The following is an 11,900-nucleotide window of genomic DNA, read 5'->3' as shown; positions in this document are numbered from 1 at the left end:
CCACCAACTAAGAACGGCCATGCACCACCACCCACTGAATCAAGAAAGAGCTCTTAATCTGTCAATCCTTCCAGTGTCCGGGCCGGGTGAGTTTCCCGTGTTGAGTCAAATTAAGCCGCAGGCTCCACTCCTGGTGGTGCCCTTCCGTCAATTCCTTTAAGTTTCAGCTTTGCAACCATACTTCCCCCGGAACCCAAACACTTTGGTTTCCCGGAAGCTGCCCGCCGAGTCGTTTGAGGAACTCAGGCGGATCGCTGGTTGGCATCGTTTATGGTTAGAACTAGGGCGGTATCTGATCGCCTTCGAACCTCTAACTTTCGTTCTTGATTAATGAAAACATTCTTGGCAAATGCTTTCGCAGTAGTTCGTCTTGCGACGGTCCAAGAATTTCACCTCTAGCGTCGCAATACGAATGCCCCGTCTGTCCCTCTTAATCATTACCTCGTGTTCCGAAAACCAACAAAATAGAACCGAGGTCCTATTCCATTATTCCATGCACCATTATTCAGGCGTTTCGCCTGCTTTGAGCACTCTAATTTTTCAAAGTAAACTTGCCGGCCACCCAAGACACTCAATCAAGGGCACCGAGGGAAAACCGGCAGGATGTTTAGGCCAGGAAGTAACCGCCAAAGCGGACCCCCTGTCTAGAACTGAGATCCAACTACGAGCTTTTTAACCGCAACAACTTTAATATACGCTATTGGAGCTGGAATTACCGCGGCTGCTGGCACCAGACTTGCCCTCCAATAGATCCTCGTTAAAGGATTTAGAGTGTACTCATTCCAATTACGGGGCCTCGATAGAGTCCCGTATCGTTATTTTTCGTCACTACCTCCCCGTTCTGGGAGTGGGTAATTTGCGCGCCTGCTGCCTTCCTTGGATGTGGTAGCCGTTTCTCAGGCTCCCTCTCCGGAATCGAACCCTGATTCCCCGTTACCCGTTACGACCATGGTAGGCGCATAACCTACCATCGACAGTTGATAAGGCAGACACTTGAAAGATGCGTCGCCGGTGCTAGACCGTGCGATCAGCCAAAAGTTATCCAGAGTCACCATCATTTGCGGACCGAGGTCCGATTGGTCTTGGTCTAATAAATGCGCTCGTCCCGTGAGGTCGGAGCTTTGTTGCATGTATTAGCTCTAGAATTACCACAGTTATCCAAGTAGGAAAGTACGATCTAAGGAACAACGGCTGGATAATGAGCCATTCGCGGTTTCACCTTATTTCGGCATGTACTTAGACATGCATGGCTTAATCTTTGAGACAAGCATATGACTACTGGCAGGATCAACCAGGTATCTTTTCTCGTTCGGTGCAAGCCACCCGCTCCAACGGCGAGTAGAAACACCACTCTCGAATCGGCAGACGCGTGGCTAGATACACGCCTGCCGTTCTCTGTCTACTTCGTGTCACCAATCACGAGACAGACCTCTTACACACTCTAGAGTACGAGTTCTCCAAAACAACAGTTCCGATAAAACGAAACAAACTAGGGCGTATCAGGAAGAACCGACCTTCGGAGGACAGCTCAACCCACACTAAGCTATATCGAAAATGATGCATATTCCGATGTCTCGGCATGGTTACCCGAAACTCGTCGCATCAGCAGTGGGAACAGAACGTCTTTCGTAACAAAAGACAATCGTTAATCGCTCGGATTAACTCGTACGCGTGCGGTCGAACGCACGTACTGCTTTTATCCCCGCTCGGACCGAGAGGGAAAGGGAAACAGTCACCGTTATTGACGTGCCCCGTGAAAGGGAAGGGGCGCTCGGACCCTTGGTTTGACAAGCTGAAATTCAACGGCTCGTGCAGAGCACGCTGCGGGTCCAGCATCCCTTGTGTCTCTGACTGAGACCGGCTAATCGCTCGGATTAACTCGTAGGCGTGCGGTCGAACGCACGTACTGCTTTTATCCCCGCTCGGACCGAGAGGGATAGGGAAACAGTCACCGTTGTTCACGTGCCCCGTGAAAGGGAAGAGCCGCTCGGACCCTTGGTTTGACATGCTGAAATTCAACGGCTCGTGCAGAGCACGCTGCGGGTCCAGCATCCCGTGTGTCTCTGACTGAGACCGGCTAATCGCTCGGATTAACTCGTAGGCGTGCGGTCGAACGCACGTACTGCTTTTATCCCCACTCGGACAGAGAGGGAAAGGGAAACAGTCACCGTTGTTCACGTGCCCCGTGAAAGGGAAGAGCCGCTCGGACCCTTGGTTTGACATGCTGAAATTCAACGGCTCGTGCAGAGCACGCTGCGGGTCCAGCATCCCGTGTGTCTCTGACTGAGACCGGCTAATCGCTCGGATTAACTCGTAGGCCGTGCGGTCGAACGCACGTACTGCTTTTATCCCCGCTCGGACCGAGAGGGAAAGGGAAACAGTCACCGTAAATAACATGCCCCGTGAAAGGGAAGGGCCGCTCGGACCCTTGGTTTGACATGCTGAAATTCAACGACTCGTGCAGAGCACGCTGCGGGTCCAGCATCCCGTGTGTCTCTGACTGAGACCGGCTAATCGCTCGGATTAACTCGTAGGCGTGCGGTCGAACGCACGTACTGCTTTTATCCCCGCTCGGACCGAGAGGGAAAGGGAAACAGTCACCGTTGTTCACGTGCCCCGTGAAAGGGAAGAGCCGCTCGGACCCTTGGTTTGACATGCTGAAATTCAACGGCTCGTGCAGAGCACGCTGCGGGTCCAGCATCCCGTGTGTCTCTGACTGAGACCGGCTAATCGCTCGGATTAACTCGTAGGCGTGCGGTCGAACGCACGTACTGCTTTTATCCCCGCTCGGACCGAGAGGGAAAGGGAAACAGTCACCGTTGTTCACGTGCCCCGTGAAAGGGAAGAGCCGCTCGGACCCTTGGTTTGACATGCTGAAATTCAACGGCTCGTGCAGAGCACGCTGCGGGTCCAGCATCCCGTGTGTCTCTGACTGAGACCGGCTAATCGCTCGGATTAACTCGTAGGCGTGCGGTCGAACGCACGTACTGCTTTTATCCCCGCTCGGACCGAGAGGGAAAGGGAAACAGTCACCGTAAATAACATGCCCCGTGAAAGGGAAGAGCCGCTCGGACCCTTGGTTTGACATGCTGAAATTCAACGACTCGTGCAGAGCACGCTGCGGGTCCAGCATCCCGTGTGTCTCTGACTGAGACCGGCTAATCGCTCGGATTAACTCGTAGGCGTGCGGTCGAACGCACGTACTGCTTTTATCCCCGCTCGGACCGAGAGGGAAAGGGAAACAGTCACCGTAAATAACATGCCCCGTGAAAGGGAAGGGCCGCTCGGACCCTTGGTTTGACAAGCTGAAATTCAACGACTCGTGCAGAGCACGCTGCGGGTCCAGCATCCCGTGTGTCTCTGACTGAGACCGGCTAATCGCTCGGATTAACTCGTAGGCGTGCGGTCGAACGCACGTACTGCTTTTATCCCCGCTCGGACCGAGAGGGAAAGGGAAACAGTCACCGTTGTTAACGTGCCCCGTGAAAGGGAAGAGCCGCTCGGACCCTTGGTTTGACATGCTGAAATTCAACGACTCGTGCAGAGCACGCTGCGGGTCCAGCATCCCGTGTGTCTCTGACTGAGACCGGCTAATCGCTCGGATTAACTCGTAGGCGTGCGGTCGAACGCACGTACTGCTTTTATCCCCGCTCGGACCGAGAGGGAAAGGGAAACAGTCACCGTAAATAACATGCCCCGTGAAAGGGAAGGGCCGCTCGGACCCTTGGTTTGACAAGCTGAAATTCAACGACTCGTGCAGAGCACGCTGCGGGTCCAGCATCCCGTGTGTCTCTGACTGAGACCGGCTAATCGCTCGGATTAACTCGTAGGCGTGCGGTCGAACGCACGTACTGCTTTTATCCCCGCTCGGACCGAGAGGGAAAGGGAAACAGTCACCGTAAATAACATGCCCCGTGAAAGGGAAGGGCCGCTCGGACCCTTGGTTTGACAAGCTGAAATTCAACGACTCGTGCAGAGCACGCTGCGGGTCCAGCATCCCGTGTGTCTCTGACTGAGACCGGCTAATCGCTCGGATTAACTCGTAGGCGTGCGGTCGAACGCACGTACTGCTTTTATCCCCGCTCGGACCGAGAGGGAAAGGGAAACAGTCACCGTTATTGACTTGCCCCGTGAAAGGGAAGAGCCGCTCGGACCCTTGGTTTGACATGCTGAAATTCAACGACTCGTGCAGAGCACGCTGCGGGTCCAGCATCCCGTGTGTCTCTGACTGAGACCGGCTAATCGCTCGGATTAACACGTAGGGGTGCGGTCGAACGCACGTACTGCTTTTATCCCCGCTCGGACCGAGAGGGAAAGGGAAACAGTCACCGTTATTGACTTGCCCCGTGAAAGGGAAGAGCCGCTCGGACCCTTGGTTTGACATGCTGAAATTCAACGACTCGTGCAGAGCACGCTGCGGGTCCAGCATCCCGTGTGTCTCTGACTGAGACCGGCTAATCGCTCGGATTAACTCGTAGGCGTGCGGTCGAACGCACGTACTGCTTTATCCCCGCTCGGACCGAGAGGGAAAGGGAAACAGTCACCGTTATTGACTTGCCCCGTGAAAGGGAAGGGCCGCTCGGACCCTTGGTTTGACAAGCTGAAATTCAACGACTCGTGCAGAGCACGCTGCGGGTCCAGCATCCCGTGTGTCTCTGACTGAGACCGGCTAATCGCTCGGATTAACTCGTAGGCGTGCGGTCGAACGCACGTACTGCTTTTATCCCCGCTCGGACCGAGAGGGAAAGGGAAACAGTCACCGTAAATAACATGCCCCGTGAAAGGGAAGGGCCGCTCGGACCCTTGGTTTGACAAGCTGAAATTCAACGACTCGTGCAGAGCACGCTGCGGGTCCAGCATCCCGTGTGTCTCTGACTGAGACCGGCTAATCGCTCGGATTAACTCGTAGGCGTGCGGTCGAACGCACGTACTGCTTTTATCCCCGCTCGGACCGAGAGGAAAGGGAAACAGTCACCGTAAATAACATGCCCCGTGAAAGGGAAGGGCCGCTCGGACCCTTGGTTTGACAAGCTGAAATTCAACGACTCGTGCAGAGCACGCTGCGGGTCCAGCATCCCGTGTGTCTCTGACTGAGACCGGCTAATCGCTCGGATTAACTCGTAGGCGTGCGGTCGAACGCACGTACTGCTTTTATCCCCGCTCGGACCGAGAGGTAGTAGAAACATTAGTTACTATTAAATATTTTCCAAAGAGACCTATCAAGTTTCTGTTTTATTCACTCAATGAAAGATTAAAATTTAATAATTTAATCAGGTTGTTTTTTTATAATTGCATTAAAACATAATTCTAGTTCATAAGATGCAGTTGGATTTTTTTTCAGGATATCAGAGTTTTTCAGCTTTATCGGTGGATACATTGGAATGTGGTTGGGTATATCTGGCCAAATTCTAGATTTCTAGAAAGCCTTATTCTGTTTCGTTTCCTGCACAGTGACCCATACAAGAGAAAAAAAAGCAGCAATGCATTTACTCAAGGGAAGGTTGGGCGATGCAATAAAGGAACCTTACAAGAAACATTACCAGCAACAGTCAGTGACGGTTAGAAAGTCTTCTATTGAAAATAAAACCAACTAGAAGAGGCACTGCAAAATTCATGGTGTTAGAGGGTGGACTCCATCAACATCAATTCCAAGGATCAAACAAATCAATGCTATAACCTAAAGATCAAATAAGTTCACATTATAACCTAAGTATCAAATGAATCAGTGTTAAAATCCAAAGGATTACACAAGTCATTATCACAGTCTAAGACCCACATGAGTCTACACCATAACTTAAGAATCAAATAAGACAATACCACAATCCAAGGTTAACAAAGACAATGTTATAACCCAAAGATCAAACAAGTCACAATCATAACCAAATGATTCAGTAACCAGCTTCTTTAACAGAATTGAACAGACAAAATGGCCACTTCCGATACAAATAATTAAGTAATCAAAGAGAAATAGCAGAAACGGTGTTTGTGATTGATAAATGTCTAATTATTGTAGTCAAGTGCATGCACGCTGACATAGATACACATCACTGTCTGTTTTAATTAATACAAGCTAGTTCGAGGTATTGTTGATGTAAAATAAAAAAACAGAAGTGAGTTGACAACAGTGTTTGTAATCACATTGTTTAATAGTTTTTTGGGCACTGTTTCCACTACAGGTATATTTATTTAATTGAATTTCATTTGTAGAATATTGTGTCTAGAGAAAATAAACATTGAAAGTGTGTTTACATGAAGTTCACACTTTATTTTTTTTTTATCACACTAGACTAGTTTATTAGTTTAAGAGAAGTAATTTAAAACTTTGGTGTTGAAAACTTTGGCTGGTGGGCCCAGCATGACCAGATGGTTGAGACACTGAACATCTAATCTAAGGGTCTCAAGTTCAGATCCTTTCACACCAAACATACCCAGCCTTTAAGCTGTGGGGTCCATTATGGTGTGATGATGAATTGCACAATTTTTGCTAAAATAATAGCTCAGTGTTGGAGGTAGGTGGTAATGACCAACTGTATGTGATAGCATAGTAACCAACTTCTACAAAATGCCATTAAGTACCCATAAAGTGAGTACCCATGGACTGGTTTATAATAGTCATGGAAGAAAATAATGACTCTCAAGTTAGAGTTATCACCTGTGTTGAAAATTCAACTGTTTTGTGTCTTTCAGTCATGTATTAGGTATAGAATAATTAAAGAAAGTAAAGAGTAATGAAAAATACTTAAACTCACTGAATGTCATTTTGAAAGAATATCATTTGATGAGAGAAAATAACCAGAAGACTAAACAGTAAATAATTTATAATAACCAGAAGACTAAACAGTAAATAATTTATAATAACCAGAAGACTAAACAGAAAATAATTTATAATAACCAGAAGACTAAACAGTAAATAATTTATAATAATCAGAAGACTAAACAGTAAATAATTTATAATAACCAGAAGACTAAACAGTAAATAATTTATAATAACCAGAAGACTAAACAGTAAATAATTTATATAACCAGAAGACTAAACAGTAAATAATTTATAATAATCAGAAGACTAAACAGTAAATAATTTATTTCGCAGATAGATTTTCTATCAACATTTTATAGTTTAATGGAACTACAGTTGGAATCTCTAAATATTAATTAATTCATGTCAAGGTAATGGAAATCATTCATTTTATTTTTGAACTAGCTTATCTTACCTGTTTCATTTTACTCAGTTACTCTTAAATCTATTTTACTTGGAGGTTATCTTTAAATTGAATTCCATTCAAACATATTATATGCAGCAAATCAAAGATAACTAAACAATCAAAATCCATTTGACATCAACTTAGAAACCAACCTTTTGTAAAAGTACTTATTAAGCGAATGTACATGGAGTTGGTCCAATGGACCAGCTCTATACTGGAGATGGAATATTGATTATAATTACAAATTTACTATGTATGTCTACATGAAATTTGCAAACCTTTTGGGAAACCATTACAAGTATGTTGTGAGACAAAAATCAGATGACCAACAAATGCATCTATCTTGAAGCCTAACCTGTGAAGTCAGAATGTTGGGTGATGATGTTCATGAGAAGAAAAAAATATTTCAATTCCTTGTATAGATTTCAAATTGTATATACAACCTATAATACCTCTCAAAATGTATATCTACAGTTTTATCTGTATCTATGTATCTTGTGTCTGGCATTTACTCTCTTCTACCATTTAGTGTAAAATGGATAAGTATTTCTGACATCAAACTTGTAGCGTCATGTTGTTCTTCAAAGGTCACAGCATGCACACTTTGATCTTTACTCATGCACATGGACATTAAAAAACTCAAGGAAATTTTTTAAAATATACAATTTAAATGCTTTAAAATCTTATTGAAAGCACACAGCAGTATAAACTATTACTCTTATGTTTATATAGATTTCCAGTTTTGTATAATGTATAAAACTTTGACCAATCAGTTAACATAAATGATGCTGTCACCTATTTATTCTTCTTTTATAAAGATTTCTAAAACAAAGGTTGAAACCTATGGACCCAAATCACCGTGTAAAATCAACTTTCATTTCATAAACGTTTCTAATGATTCTAAACACACTGTATTTCATATTGTTCCAATTAGCCTGCGAAGAAGACAGCATTATCCATCACATGTTGGAAAATTTATTAGTCACATAAAATTATAGAAAATTAACTTGTCATATCACCAAGACAGATATTGTGTCACCCTTATATAAAACAAATTTTTCACATCACACACACATACACCCTTGTGCAAATTAATTGAAACAAATGGTCATTTTACAATATTTTAGCATGGTGGCCAGTGTAGGCTCGCTGGACCCACTGATTTCCTTTAATAGTCATTTTTCACACAGGCGGTGTAATAAGCTATGTTTTGCAGTACAGTCGATCGATTTTTTGGGATATGTGAAATTTTGAAAAATATTACAAAATTGCGTTAGAAGGGCAAGGAGACCAGTCAAAAAACAACTTCTTACGAATGAATGAAAAAACGGTATCAATGAGTCTGAAATACAATAAATGGATGCAGAAACAATGGAGGAAGGTGTTATTCAGTGACAAGATGCATTTCTTCATTACAGGGTCAAAGAAGTCTGCATGTTCGCAGATCTCAGGCGAGAAACTTCAAGAATCTCACATCAATCAGTTTGCAAAACATCTCTTGAAGAAGATGTTTTGGAACTTTTCAACTAGTATGGCATCGAAGGCTAACATATAAGTAGAAGGTATGATGCAAGGACTACAGTACATCAAAGTCTTGCAGAGAAGAGTCGTTCCAGAATTGAAAAATAGATTTCCAGATAGATCTGGCTCCATGCCACATCGAAAATTGTGAAGAATTTTATGACTACAACGAGGAATGAAAGTGCTGGGCTGGCCTGGAAACTCTCTGGACTTAAATCTATTGAAAATCTTTGGGCGATTTGTAAAGAAAGACTTCAGGGAAAAAGACTGTACTCTGAAGATAAGCTGATTGAGGCCATAATTGAGGTGTGGTACCGCGATCCAAATATTAGTAAAAGATTGTAGTCAACTCGTGGACTCGATGCCAAAGCAAATTAATGATCTTCTGAAAAATAAAGGCGGTCATATATGTATTAATTTGCGGTAATTTTTGGATTCTTAGAAATAAAACGCAAAAAATTTAAAAATCATCATTTTCCGTCTTCTTTCAATTAATTTGCACAAGGGTGTATAGAAAGAGCCTTAAACATTTGATTGTGTAAGAAATTATTGGCAGAATTAATGTTTTTAGTTTTGTAACATTACAATTTCTCAAAGTACAAAATTATGGTTTCTTATGTCCATAGAATATTTGTCTGCCATATCTTTATTTGATTTCCCCATATGTATATTGGTAAAGTTTATAATGAATATATTAATTATCATGTTATCACTTTTGCCAAACTCACACATGAACCTAAAAATCACAAAAGACAATTAAAAATTGTTAATTTAAAAAGAGAAATGGAAGTAATCCATAAAGTACAGAAACAAGATTAATAAAAATGCAAATTATATATTTTGAAGAATACAACTTGGAACTCTAAAACAGTAAACCAATTAGGCTGGAAATAGCGAAAACATTATTTCCTCAAACTACAAATTCCTATTTTGACTCCATACCCACCACAGTACTTATTAATTTTAAATTACTTTGTTTCTTAAGTTTTTATGTCCATGCATGGAGAATAAAGTTTAAGCTACATATGTGCATATGCATTCAGTTGAATGTTACATATCTTTCAACAGCTTACTGCTATTTTGGCTTCTTTTAAACCCAATTGTTACTTACTGAGCCAGGTGGATTTGCACCTAAGGTTTCACGTAAACATGTTTAACTCTTGTTGAATACAAAAGCCACTCACCACAAATATTGCACATATTATGCACTTATAGCCACATCACTCAACTTTCAAATTTCATATATTATATCTCTCTAGGGGTTAGTGCAAAATATCTAGTTGATTTTATTGTAGAGTTGTGGAACAAAAAGATGAATAATAATAGTAACACAATACTAAACTACCCACTCACAATTTCAGCAAAGTAAAAAAAATTAATCACCACTCACAGCAGTAACTTAGAATGATATTCAACTACAGTTAGAAAACTCACTGAAATAGTTGCAGAAAATCATGTGGATACACAGCAGGCCAGTGAGAAATGATGAATCCTCAATGTGGTAGTTTCCAATTAATGCACTATAAAATGCACAAATTATTTTCCAATTAATGCACAGATATTTTGCAATGGCAAAAGTGAAGGGCTAAGGTAAATTCTTTAATTAATTTTAAAACTCCCTATGACACTCTCAATACCATTATTAATTAGTGGTGAAGTGGTTTCAGTAAAATAAATATCTGTAGCCATTTTCTGTTTTGTAGTGGTTAAGTAAAACTATAATCAATAATAGTGTGGTTTTAAATTTTGTGCAAAGCTACTGAGGGTTATCTACACTAGCCATCCCTAATTTTGCAGTGTGAGACTAGAGGAAAGGCAGCTAGTCATCACCACCCACCACCAACTCTTTACCGATGAATAGTGGGACTGACCATCACATTATAATGCCCCCATGACTGAAAGTACGAACATGTTTTGGAGTGCGGGATCAATAATAGTAAAGTCATATATACATACATTGTTTTATCAGTATGATAAACACACATTGATATATAAGCATAAGAAACTTTTATTTTTATTTGTGATGGAATATACTCCATATTTTGACAGGACATTGGTCTTTCTTCTTCAGATATGTTCAATATTAAGCTATAGACAGTTTATATAACATTATGAAGACAAAGAAATTACAAAGATGTAAGTAATATCTGTAGGCAACTGGATATAGGTAAAGGTCAAGTATGGTTAACTGTGTGGGCAGTGAACATACCTTGGCAAATATGGTTTATGTTGTTGAGACCGTCATCACAGTTTAGTGAGAAATCATTAGCTTTGATGACTTCTATGGTTTCAAATATTGATCAATTAGACTATATTTAACTATATCCAGTCACCTGCTGACATTATTTCTGTCTTACTTATTTCTAAAACCTTCATAATGTTATATATTCTTCAAAAGAAGAAGCATAAAAGGCAAAATTTGAGACAAATTGTTAACAAGTTTATTCGGGTAGTTCTGTGCGACATGTGTGAAACTTTGCACATTCACTGCTGAACATCCAATGTCTGCAAAGGCAAAGTCCATCACTAGTTGAAGTTTAACGTCACTCAACATCAATAATGAGTATGCCCCATGAGCATCAATAATTGCTTGGCATCTCCTGCCCATGGAAGCAATGAGATGATGAATCACATCCTGTGGAATGGCTGTCCACTCAGCCTGCAAAGCTGCAAGCTGAGGTAGAGTCTGCGGTTGAGGTTGTGCAGTTGCAGGCGTCGATCCAACTTCGTGCAAAGATGTTCGATGGGGTTTAAAGCTGGTGATCTGGAGGCCAGGAAGAACGTTGATGTTGTGGTGTCTCAAGAAGACAGTGGTGAGTCGGGCTGTGTGGGGCGGGCGTTGTCATGTTGAAAAAATCGTTGGCGTTCACCATGATGGGTTGCACATGGGGCCTAAGAATCTCGTCGATGGTATACGGTCTGATCAGAAATCCTACGCAGCTCTGGTATGGTTGAGGCGGTAGGCGTCACAGTGGTGGTCCTATCCTGAAGGTGACATAACCGAATGTAGCGATCTTGTGCGGGCGTGGTCACACGAGGTCTGCCAGATCGTGGATGGTCACGAGTTGATCCATGTTGTGGTGACAATTCCATAGCCTTGTGATGGTGCTTGGGTGGACATTCACAGCTCTGGCGACATCTGATCGAGATTCGCCTGCTTCCAGCGACCAGTGGGCG

General features: G+C 42.9%; 1 non-coding gene across 1 annotated transcript in view; it reads right to left on the bottom strand.

The window, feature by feature from the left end:
- Positions 1-1,298, bottom strand: part of LOC143248001 (small subunit ribosomal RNA) — a 1,805-nt gene extending 507 nt beyond the window's left edge. Inside the window, exon 1 of the ribosomal RNA XR_013026789.1 lies at positions 1-1,298. This exon is cut by the window's left edge and continues 507 nt beyond it. This is a non-coding gene — a ribosomal RNA (small subunit ribosomal RNA).
- Between the last annotated feature and the right edge of the window lie 10,602 nt (positions 1,299-11,900).

Source organism: Tachypleus tridentatus, chromosome 3 (assembly GCF_004210375.1).
Source record: "Tachypleus tridentatus isolate NWPU-2018 chromosome 3, ASM421037v1, whole genome shotgun sequence".
Classification (NCBI taxonomy): domain Eukaryota; kingdom Metazoa; phylum Arthropoda; class Merostomata; order Xiphosura; family Limulidae; genus Tachypleus; species Tachypleus tridentatus.
The sequence above is the reverse complement of the archived record's forward strand: the minus strand, read 5'-3'. Positions and strand labels throughout refer to the sequence as shown.